We start from the raw sequence: 11,736 nt of genomic DNA on the forward strand, positions 1-11,736 counted from the left end.
GAGTGGCAGAGGATTATTTGGTGAACCAGACGTGTTTCTGCACTCCTACATTCCTGTTGGGTGACTCAGTTTTCTCAGAACTCTCTTGGCCCCACCTACTTCACAAGGTGTCTGTTGTGGGGAGAGGAAGGGACAGGAGCTTGTAAGCCACCTTGAGTCTCCTTACAGTAGAGAAAGGTGGGGTATAAATCAAAACTCTTCTCTTCTTCTTCATCAGAAGAGAAGGGGTTGAATGGCTACTTTGCCATGTCAATTATTAGGTACTCCCATGGAAGTCACTCTTCTGTCAACTTCACTTGATTTCACAGAATGAATCAGAGGGTGAACATGGGGTCACCCAGCCATCTATGTGGAGGAATGACGAGACTGCGCAATAAACAGCAGGAACTAAAGAGCACCCCTCGGGCGGTTGCAGCAGAGCCACTAGGACACAACCACTAAGTCTAAAAGCCACCAAAATATGTTCCTTCACCTAGAAGAATTTTCCAATATTATGACTGGTGGAACCACTCGGGGAAAGGAGGGAAGGAATGCACAGCTGCATCCCTCTACTGTGGAAAGCGAAGAGAACTGAACGGAAAGGCCAAGGCACAATTACAAAATCGCACTGAACAATTGTCGCTAATGCAATCATGTGACTTTACTGGTGCCATGATGCTGAACAAGGCTAGGGCAGGCACGCCAACCAAAACCTCCTTGCATGAGATGAAACAGAGAACTCATATCCACAGCAAGCATCACTCCCCCACCCTCCTCTAATACTGCAATGTATGTTTTTTCAATAAAGACCAAAGGTTCATCACTCAACAAGTTCCCACCAAAAAAATGGGAAGAGGTGACACTGTGTCCAACACCAACAGTGCTGCACACAGATATAATCTAATTGTGACAGTCTGTAAACCACAAAAGGAAAAAAACCAGACAAAGGACAATACTTAAGCAAGAAGCATACTAAACAAAAGGCTACAACAGAGCAAATATCAGACAGCCATAAACCACAGAATGCTGACTTTGGGTAGGAGAACAAGGTTAAAGGTGCAGCTGCAGCAGCCTGGAAGAACACACAGGACCGGGCTGTCAGAGAGATCTGGACCCAAGGCACCCGTGGTCCATACATGGGGGTCAATGCCACAGTTCTCAATTCCAAGGCCCTGACTTTATCCAGCCTGGCCCTCTCCTTGGGGAGGAGAAACAAACAGAGCAACAAACTATTAAGGGACACATTTTGAACATTTCTGTTTCTTTGTCCAATTCCCATTCAATTCAACATGGATTTACATAGGAAAATCAACCAAAAGGTACTGCTTCCAAGATTCTTACCTCCAAATCCTAAGTAAATTTACACAGATATCCTGCCAGTTCCAGCAGATTTAACTTCCAGGTAATGGTGCTTGGGAGCAAGACATTGACTCTACTGCTTCCAAATTAATTTCTTTTTAAAAGGAAAATGAAAACCCAACCCTTACGAAAGGGAGGAGGGGACCACCTAAGTGTATGTGTATATTGTATACACGAAAATGCATACTGAGGGCAAGACTTCCCTCGGCTCAAAGGCTACAGTACACACACCTGGTGCAAACGGTCCACATTCCTCTGGCAGAGAGCCAAAGCTGCAGGATCAGCAGGGTAGGTGGAGTGGAACTATTCACTCTCCAAAGCCACTGGAAAATGTGCAGGCTTCAATCCGGTGCCAAAAAGCGACTGCATAGCAATCAAAAGAGAGGACTCTTGAGTTCAGATTCTCAAAGTAAAACCTAGCACTGATGGCCAATAACAACCCCTTTCCATTTTTACATTTGCAAGTTGTTTTCAGCCTTCTCTTTTGTTGTTTTTCTAAAAGAAAGCATCATTGCCTACAGTAAATTATGACATGTATCATTGGTTTTAAGAACTCTTTTTTCCCACTTAACATTTACTTCTAATTGTTTAGACATTTTCCTCTCTTTTTGTTTGTTTATTTCTTACACAATAGAATACATGTTGTCAGCCATGAAAGTCTCTTGCACACATATGTACTTAGGCCAAAATCTAGCAAAAGGAATTGCGTATGTAGCACAACTTTGAATACAGTCTATAAAGAGACACGTGCTTGTGGGCAGGCAAAATAAAATGCAATAAGAAAGTCTCAATCAAATATTACATCCAAGAAGCAACTACGTTGGCTGATTTTCCCACACTCCTCTGGAGAATTATCACTGGGAAGATGTCACATCTGCCAAAACAGCACACCAATCACATCTTTTGACTTCTCTCTGGTCCAAAAAGTAGTCAGGGGGAAATTAAAAACAAAACACCTATATAATAAAGTGTCATTTTATCAGTGCTGTGTTGTGTGTTAAATGCCATCGAGACGCTTCCAATGTATTGCAATCGTAAGAATTAATGACCTCCAAAACTTCATACCATCAGCCTTTCTCAAAGCTTGCAAGCTGAGGGCCATGGTATCCTTTACTGGGTCAATCCATCCATGGTGATTTATCTCTAAGCAAAATAAGCAGAAATCAAAACCGTCCTTTTATTTCTTTGGACAAATCTTGTCGGATCAACCCGAAAAGTAGAGAAATTATCCAATTAACTTCAGTTTATAAGGAATATTCAGATCACTGGTTTAGACACTGGATGAAAAAAATTCCAACGCCTTTTCCCCCCATGGAAAACTTTTAATTCTTAAAGATTCATTGTTTTATAAAAAATAACAACAATAATGGATGACATTGCTAATAAGAGTATTAGGCAAAGTCTGAAGTTTCTCAGCAGATCATCCCTAGAAATGTTGTGACAGAACATATGTACATTTTATTGATTTGTAAAGCTAAAATCCTTATTCGTGTGCCTCTTCTCATGTGGTAAAGGAGGAGGCGTAGCAAGGGGGGAAAGCGCCCAATACACCAGTGCGTTCTCTGCCTCATCCCAGAATGCCAACGCCACGCCCCCAGAACACCCTCGCCACACCCCCACAGGGGCCTCTGGGTAGAAGGGATACTATAATCACCAGTCTGCTACAATGCTAACAAGAAATGCTTTGTGGTATCCCAGTGGCTTCTGTGAAAGACAAGTTAAATTGTGGTGAAATTAGTGAACAGACAACATGCCCAAGGAATATCACACAGTTTTTGAGTGTGTTAAAATTGATGTATCCACAGATATTTGGGTATTTTTCTTACATTTTCGGAAAGGAAGTACGTGCTATATTATCTTTCAAGATTTATACATATTATTCCCATTAAAAATAACTTCCACATAGAGTTTTGAAAGCAACATTTAAACTAAACTCCCCTGCCCAATAAAATATTTCAGTTCAAGCATTTGTTGCTCTGGAAATGTAAAAGTAACATGGGGTACTTTTAAAACATTGAATAACAAACATCACACTCCATCTGGGGCACTGGAAATGTTAAGAACATAAGAACATAAGAACTAGCCTGCTGGATCAGACCAGAGTCCATCCAGTCCAGCACTCTGCTACTTGGAGTGGCCCACCAGGTGCCTTTGGGAGCTCACATGCAGGATGTGAAAGCAATGGACTTCTGCTGCTGCTGCTGCTCTTGAGCACCTGGTCTGCTAAGGCATTTGCAATCTCAGATCAAGGAGGCTCAAGATTGGTAGCCATAGATCGACTTCTCCTCCATAAATCTGTCCAAGCCCTTTTTAAAGCTATCCAGGTTAGTGGTCATCACCACCTCCTGTGGCAGCATATTCCAAACACCAATCACACGTTGCGTGAAGAAGTGTTTCCTTTTATTAGTCCTAATTCTTCCCCCCAGCATTTTCAATGAATGCCCCCTGGTTCTAGTATTGTGAGAAAGAGAGAAAAATTTCTGTCTGTCAACATTTTCTACCCCATGCATAATTTTATAGACTTCAATCATATCCCCCCTCAGCAGTCTCCTCTCCAAACTAAAGAGTCCCAAACACTGCAGCCTCTCCTCATAAGGAAGGTGCTCCAATCCCTCAATCATCCTCGTTGCCCTTCTCTGCACTTTTTTAATCTCTTCGATATCCTTTTTGAGATGTGACGACCAGAACGGAACACAGTGCGGTCATACCACTGCTTTATATAAGGGCATGACAATCCTTGCAGTTTTATTATCAACTCCTTTCCTAATTATCCCCAGCATAGAGTTTGCCTTTTTCACAGCTGCCATGCATTGAGTTGACATGCCCATGGAACTATCAACTAAGACGCCCAAATCCCTTTCCTGGTCTGTGACTGATAGCACTGACCCTTGTAGCGTGTATGTGAAGTTTGGATTTTTTGCCCCTATGTGCATCACTTTGCATTTTGCTACATTGAACTGCATTTGCCATTTCTGAGCCCACTCACCTAATTTATCAAGGTCCGCTTGGAGCTCTTCGCAATCCTTTGCGGTTCTCACCACCCTACATAATTTGGTATCATCTGCAAACTTGGCCACCACGCTACCCACCCCTACTTCCAGGTCATTTATGAATAGGTTAAAGAGCACTGGTCCCAAAACGGATCAGCTTGGGGACACCCACTCCGACATCTCTCCATTGTGAGAAGGCTTTCAATTTATACCCACCCTCTTTGTTTCCTGTTCCTCAACCAGTTTTTAATCCATAGGAGGACTTCCCCTCTTATTCCTTGATTGCTGAGTTTCTCAATAGTCTCTGGTGAGGAACTTTGTCAAAAGCCTTTTGGAAATCCAAGTACACAATGTCCACTGGTTCCCCCTTATCCACTTGCCTGTTTACACCCTCAAAGAACTCTAGTAAGTTTATAAGACAGGACTTGCCTCTTCAAAAGCCATGCTGACTCTTCCTCAGCAGGTCTTGCTTTTCTACATGTTTTATAATTTTATCTTTAATGATAGATTGTACTAATTTACCAGGAACAGATGTCAAACTGACTGGCCTGTAATTTCCTGGGTCCCCCCTAGACCCTTTCTTAAAGATAGTCACTTCATGGATTCCAGTGGATAAATTAATTAACTACACACAGGAAAGTATTCTAAATTTAGATAGCTATGAGAACATGATTTCTACTAAATTTTATTAAATTGTCAATTGTAACAATCAAGTTCGAATTCCACACAATGAAGGATCAAAAAGTTAAATTTCACTTAAACTTAAAGCACTTCCTTTCTTGACTTCAAGTCAAAGAAATCCCATTATCCAATATTTTCACCAAACCAGCCAACTTTGGCCACAGTCAAAAACCCTACAGAGCTAAAACCGTCTTTGGCAGATTCCACATGGGCCAAAAACTGGTGTGAAAATGGTGTGAAAACGGTGTAAACCCTTTTACACTGGTTTAAACCATTTACCCTGTTTTCACACCATTTTCACACCAGTTTTTGGCCCATGCGGAATCCACCTTTATGATCAATAGAAAAAGCCAGATAAACCATTAAAACAGGCCAAGTTCAAGCATAAAGTTCAAACTGCTCCTCTGTGCAGCAGCATCTTCTGCTCAAGAAAGAGGTGGTAAAAGAGGTAACAAAGGGGGTGGAATGGTACATTATCTTTTGTGTTATTGAGTATCTGATACTATCAATGTGGAGCAAGAACACTCCCAACAATAGACAAGATCTAACAGGTAAAAAGTAACATGTACTTCGTATGGACAAGTGAGATGCAATCAGAGCCAAAAGTGCAGGAAAGGTTGCCTGCATTGAATCTTCTATTGCTTTTGGATCAAAACCTTACACAAAACTGAAGCGTGCTGCCTCGCAGAAAACTGAAGGTATAATCCACCTGCAATCAATGTGAACATTATCCATGGGCTGGTTGTACACAGATGACATATGTCTGGCTGAGATCTCATTGCAGCCCCAGACAGGAGACAGCAAGGAAGAGGAGGAAACAAGCCGGAGATGCCACTGAGGTCCTTCTGGGTCACACTGGATCCCAAGTCTAGTAGGAGAATGGATGGTACCATTCTCCTCCACATTGACACAAGGATCTGGTTTTGAAAGCAGTACAATAAGGTTCTCAAATACTACATTAGGCTAGGGATCCAGCCAGCCTACTGCTCCTTTCAAGGTGCAGTAGCTGTGTTATCCTGGGATGCCATGTTCCTTTTGGAACTAGCATATCATAGGGTTCACTGTGGTTTGAGAGCCAGATTTTGCAATTCTTTCCAATACTGGCGAAATCTCCCTTAGTTGAATAACAATAACCAAGAAACAGGAATATTTCTAGATCTGGCTTCCAAATGCAAGAGAATGAACTGGTAATGAAGTGGCAGTGTTCCAAGGGGATGGTAGAATGGACCACACCACTTCAAACTGCAGCCAGCAGATTCTACCTTTGAATAAAGACATCCATGCAAATAGAAATCTAGCATAGCATTGGGGGGTGGGTGGGTTTCAACCTCTTTTATCTCATTGCCATGTTAACTTTCTAATTGTAGGAATGTCTTATAATAAGGAATAGTTCTAAAAGGTGACTCAACACCCTCAGTGAAATCTAGCTCATTCCACTACCTCACTCTCCTGCATAGTGAACCAGGCCGTAGACACTAACTAGATGTTAACCCTGGATTTGAAGTACAAACCACATAAATCCGACTTGTTACCTTGGATTAAAAACATCCAAGAAAAATATGTCAAGGCACATGGCTTTATTCTCCTGGAAATGAAGACAGGTCAAATATCCATCCTACAATTTGCTACACCAAAGATGTGTTGGTGGACTGAATTTCCACAATTCAAATGCTGCACTGTTTTTAAAAGGCTGTTCCTGTTCTGCTTCTGTTCTGCGCCATTGATATAAACATTGGGACTTCCCTATTTGGTTGCAATCTCCTAGTTTAAGAGATTCCACCTAAACATCATGAAAAACTTCCTGACAGTAAGGGCTTCGACAGTGGAATGCACTACCTCGGAGTGTGGTGGAGTCTCCTCCCTTGGAGGTTTTAAAGAGAGGCTGGATGGCCATCTGTCAGGAGTGCTTTGATTTGTGTGTTCCTGCATTGCAGGGGGTTGGACTTGATGGCCCTTGGAGTCTCTTCTAACTCTGATTCTATGATTCATTCCCCCACCACAAGATCATGTGACAGTTAATCCCACACCTAGTAAATTTGATAGATGACCTGCTTGTGATGCCAGTTGCTTTAGCATGTAGTCACCAGTGCAACAGACATATGTAGAAAGCAGAGGATTACACAATTCTCATGAGAGGTTGGAAGAGAAAAGCAAGAGCCCAATTGTCCCAGCACGACCTCAACATGTACAAACAAATGTAGAAACACAGGATGCAAACCATTCCCACATGTCTCCAAAGACATCCCCATTTGACCTGGCATAACCTGTGTGCAGATGCAGCATCTGCTCCTAAGACGGAAACACTGAGAGTGGCAGACGATCAGACACAAACCCACTACAGAGCAAAGCAAGCCACTACTGCAAATAGAAGTCGCTTGCCGTAGAGACACATCCATACATATGATGGGTGGGATCCGTTAGAGCAGGGGTCTGCAACCTGCGGCTCTCCAGATATTAATGGACTACAATTTCCACCAGCCCCTGCCAACATGGCCAATTGGAGCATGGCCATGAACATCTGGAGAGCCGCAGGTTGCAGACCCCTGCTTTAGAGGATTTCTACAAATGAGGGAGTAGATTTTTACCAATTCTCCCCTCCTGATATTCTGGGGGGGGTCCTCTGTCCCCCAAGTGCAGCATGTGGGACATTTTGAGCTGCAGCAGGAGGGGAAAAGCAAAGAAGTCACACTCCGCTGATGCAAATCCTTCTATCAGGAGATTTTGGGCAGAATCCCAAGCCCTTGAATGTCAACAGTCCCGTATTCATGAACCTCACTCAGAGCATCACTGAACTTAATCTCCTACCTGTGAGAACCATCATGCTACTTCATAGCCCAGAACACAATTTGTAATTTTTTTTAGAATTACAGAATTCAGGACCACCATCTGCTCATATAAGTTTAAGTTATACATGCTTTCCAGAAAATCTAGGCAAATTAACTTCCTCTTAGCATTCTGCCCAAAGAAGAGTTCCATATTTGATACATCTACCAACACAGGTTCCTCCAAAAAAAAAAAAAAAGATCCGCTACATTTTGTATGTTCCTTTTTATTCCTGTAGAACAAACAGGACAATTAGAGCCCCTCTAGTGTACCACTGCAAAAAGAACAGTGTCCTGTGCTATCTTAAAGACATTTACTGTGACACAGACTTTTCATGGGTCCAATCCTGTTTCTGACAAAGGTACACAATTCCAGCACTCTCCCTGTTTCTCATGTTCAGTCTCCAGCCAAAGCAAACTTCTCATGAAAAGTCCCATGTATCAAAGGTCTACATTAATTGTGGCTGAACCTTTGAAGGCAACTTCCTACTTCATCAAATACTGACTCACAACACAATAAATGCAGTTTTTAATTCATGGCTGAAAGGTTCAGCTTGGTCAGTAACCTTTCATGAGAGGCAACACTGTCTGCCAAAAAATATAAAAGGTTTAAGGCAAAAATTAACTGCACCCAGAATTTTCCTAGTGGATCAAACATACAAGGCAGCAAAAACCTCTGGATACCAGTGCCAGAAGGCAACATTAGAAAAAGGACTCTGTACTGTTGTTGGCCCTCCAGGGCAAGTGGCTGGCCACTGTGTGAGCCAAGATACTGGACTAGGTGGTGTGATCAAGTAGATCTCTTCTTACATAGGGTAAGCTTTCAACTAAGTACATATGGGCCACTTAAGCTACTTTATGGCCCCTCTCCTGCTGCTGGCATCCACACACGAGAAACAAATGTAGTTTCTATATCTGCTAAAAAACTGTAAAAAGGTTTTCAGTTGCATTTTAACCTTCCCCTTCCTTGCGACACATGATTTTGGTCTTGTGCTTGGGAGAAAATTACTATTTGGAATTGTGTCAGAAATCCTCCCCGCAGACACCTTCATCCGAAAGGCTGTCAAGGCAGTGGGGGGGGGGGGGAGCTGGTCAGCGTTCCCAGATTTAGAGGGCAAAGTGTCACCAAGTAGCCTCCCCATGTCAAAAAAGCGTTATTGTAAAGCCAAATGTCTAAGCGTAGTTTCTTTTACACAAGAATTAAAAGTAAAATCAAACTTCGGCATCCCACACGTTCAGTTGGGGAGGCAGAGGAGGGCGGGTCTCTTCACTTTTCCCCTAAATACCACTTCTTTCCAAAGGCCTGTCATGATTTCACCCGGCCCGGGGCCTGGGCCTGACTGAGGGCAAAGAGGCCGGTCTCCACAAGGGAGGCCCCGGCTCGGCGGCCACGCAGCCCTGGGAGAAAGGTCGGGAAGGCAAAGGCGCGGAGGCCAGGGCGGGGGCCGCGGTTTCTACGCGGCCCAGGGCCTGAGACGCCAGTGAGGCGCGCTCAGCCCCGCACAAAGGGGCCCGGGCGGGCCGCAAAGTTTGCTCCGCCGCCGGCGGGGACCCAACAGAGGGCCTGGAGCGCCACGCTCCTTCCCGGGGCGGATTTCTCGACGGCCAGGCCGGCGCGCGCACCCGGCCCCCTTCCCAAGGCCCGGCGAGGGCTCCCAGCGCCGGGCGGACGGAGGCTCGCCCTCTTTCCCCTGCACGGCCCACGGGAGGTGGGTCGGTTGTCCGAAGGGCGAAGCCAGAGAGTCTCTGGCGGCTGCAATTGGAAGCTGGGCCGCTGGCTCGGGAGCAAGCCCTTCACTGTCCCGGAAACGAGCATGGACGGGCTCCGGGTGTCAGCCTCCCTCGCGCACTCTTGTGCCACATCCACACATCCGAAATGCATCCCCCGATGCGAGTCTGCTGCGTGCAAGACCCGCCCTTTGGGCGCCGCAACTGCGTTAAAGGGGTTACAATGCAAGCGGGGTTGAGTCCATCGGGGCACCCTCCGGAATAACCTCCGTCTTGCGTTGCTTTCTGCGGCGCAGCAACCACGAAAGCACCCGACACCAACTAGGAGGCCACTTTGGAAAGGGGAGCGCCGGCAGCGCGTTGCCAGCGCCGTATTTAACCCCCTACTGCCAACAGGTTACTTTCCACGTCCACTTTGGCCGCGGGGCTGGGGATGGCCAACGCCGATCGGGGCCCAGTTTTAGCCCGAACGCCTCCACTTGCAGATCCCCCCCTTTATAAGGAAAAGGGGGGCGCCCGCACTGAGCGACCCCCGTCCCATCGCCCTGCACTGATCTCTGGGTCCCCAGCCTCCCCACTGTCAGATCCCAAGGGACTTTCTGCTATCCCTCCCCCCGCCGCGGGCTGTATCTACGAAGGGAAATTTTTAATTTTGGCAAAGGAGAGCGAAGGGAGGCACTTTCCGCTTCTTTGCCGAAAATTCCTCCTTCTCGGGAACTTTCCTCGAGTCGCTTCCAAGAAGGAGCTGTTCTTCCCTCCATGGCATGCGCCCCCCCCCCCCTTCGCGGGATATTATACATGAAGCACGTCGCGTGCCAAGGATTCCCCCAGGGAAGCCCCCCTCGATGCTCCGCCCGCGGTTGCCACTGCCAGCAACCCCTTCATTTGCCAGTCACAAAGTACCGATTGCTTTGGCTTGCCGGGGAGAGAGGCAACCTCTGTTTGCGCCCACCGGGGGAAGCCCCTTGCCTTGCCCCACCCCTCCGGAGCCTTTCTTACCTCCTGGGTGCAGGGAGGAAGGGGGTTTCCTGCACACAGCCCTCCTCCTCTCGATGCCTACTAGGGAGTCAGGGGGCAGCCTCAGCGATCCCCCGGTTGTGCCCGCTGCGGCAGCCGCCCCCAACCCGCAGCGCCTGCCCCATTCTCCTCTTTCCCCCCTCTCGGGCTCCGAATGCGGCAGGGCACAGTTGGGACATTCGCTACATTGTTGGCATTCCTTTCGGGCCACGTGACCCGAGCGCCGGCGTCATTCCATCGCCCTCCCTTCGCATTCCAGCCAAGGGGGCGTGGCTCGCGGCTCTCTACTCGTCGAGCGAGAAGTGGGCGGGGCCCTGGGAGGACTCTTGGAGCCCTTTGCCCTGCGGCCGGCCCGCTCTCCCTTGGACTGGAGCCCCTGGTGAAAAGTGGCGGGGCTTGCTTCCGAGTCGACGGCCGGCGAGATACTTCTGCAAAGGGGCGTGCTGCCTGTTCCCTCTTTTGGAGTTCTTGTGAAGTTTATGACTACAGGTGATCGGGAAGAATGTTTGCAGTGGAATATTTTTTTCTTTTGCCTTTGAAGTAGCACCGGATTTCTGTTTTAGTTGGCTGCTGCCTAATATTTATGGGATATGATGTGATACCTCACCTTTCCATTGGGAACCCAAACTGGTTTACATTCTTCTCCTATGGCTATCCCATCTGAAATTCCCATAAACGTTACCTAAATTAATATTCTCCGCTAAACTCCGCTGCTTCATATTGATGTATTTGGGGCTGTGTAGGGATGGGTGGAGGAAGGAGAAAGTGAGGATGATGTATGAGTCTGAAATTGTGTGCATCGAGGAATGCTGCTGTAAATTTCGTTGTGCGTGCACAATGACAATAAAATGCTTATGCTTATGCTTATTCCCAAAAGTTAATAATAAGTTATATTCCCAAAACTCTGAAAAATTAGTTAGGGGACAGAGGAGCAAGAATAAATACGGAATGTTTGCGATTAAGAGAAGGGAGAGTGGTGTCCCATAGGGATCTCTGTGGGGACAGTTGTTATATGATGTATTTGTAAGTGACCTGGAGTTGAGTAGTGAGGCAGCCAGTTATGCAGGTGATACTAAATTATCCAGGATGGTGAAAAGCCAAAGTGGATTGTGAAGATCTCTCCAAATTGGCAATAACAGAAAATTCCCCCGTTAAAAGAA

At 46.1% G+C, this 11,736-nt stretch overlaps 1 protein-coding gene across 1 annotated transcript in view; it reads right to left on the bottom strand.

Moving 5' to 3' along the window:
• LATS2 (large tumor suppressor kinase 2) overlaps positions 1-10,781 on the bottom strand; it is a 49,977-nt gene extending 39,196 nt beyond the window's left edge. The window contains exon 1 of the mRNA XM_048494640.1: positions 10,559-10,781. The gene's annotated coding sequence lies outside the window, so the exon portion shown is untranslated. The remainder of the gene's footprint in view (positions 1-10,558) is intronic.
• Between the last annotated feature and the right edge of the window lie 955 nt (positions 10,782-11,736).

Source organism: Sphaerodactylus townsendi, linkage group LG04 (genome assembly GCF_021028975.2).
Source record: "Sphaerodactylus townsendi isolate TG3544 linkage group LG04, MPM_Stown_v2.3, whole genome shotgun sequence".
In the NCBI taxonomy this organism is placed as follows: Eukaryota; Metazoa; Chordata; class Lepidosauria; order Squamata; family Sphaerodactylidae; genus Sphaerodactylus; species Sphaerodactylus townsendi.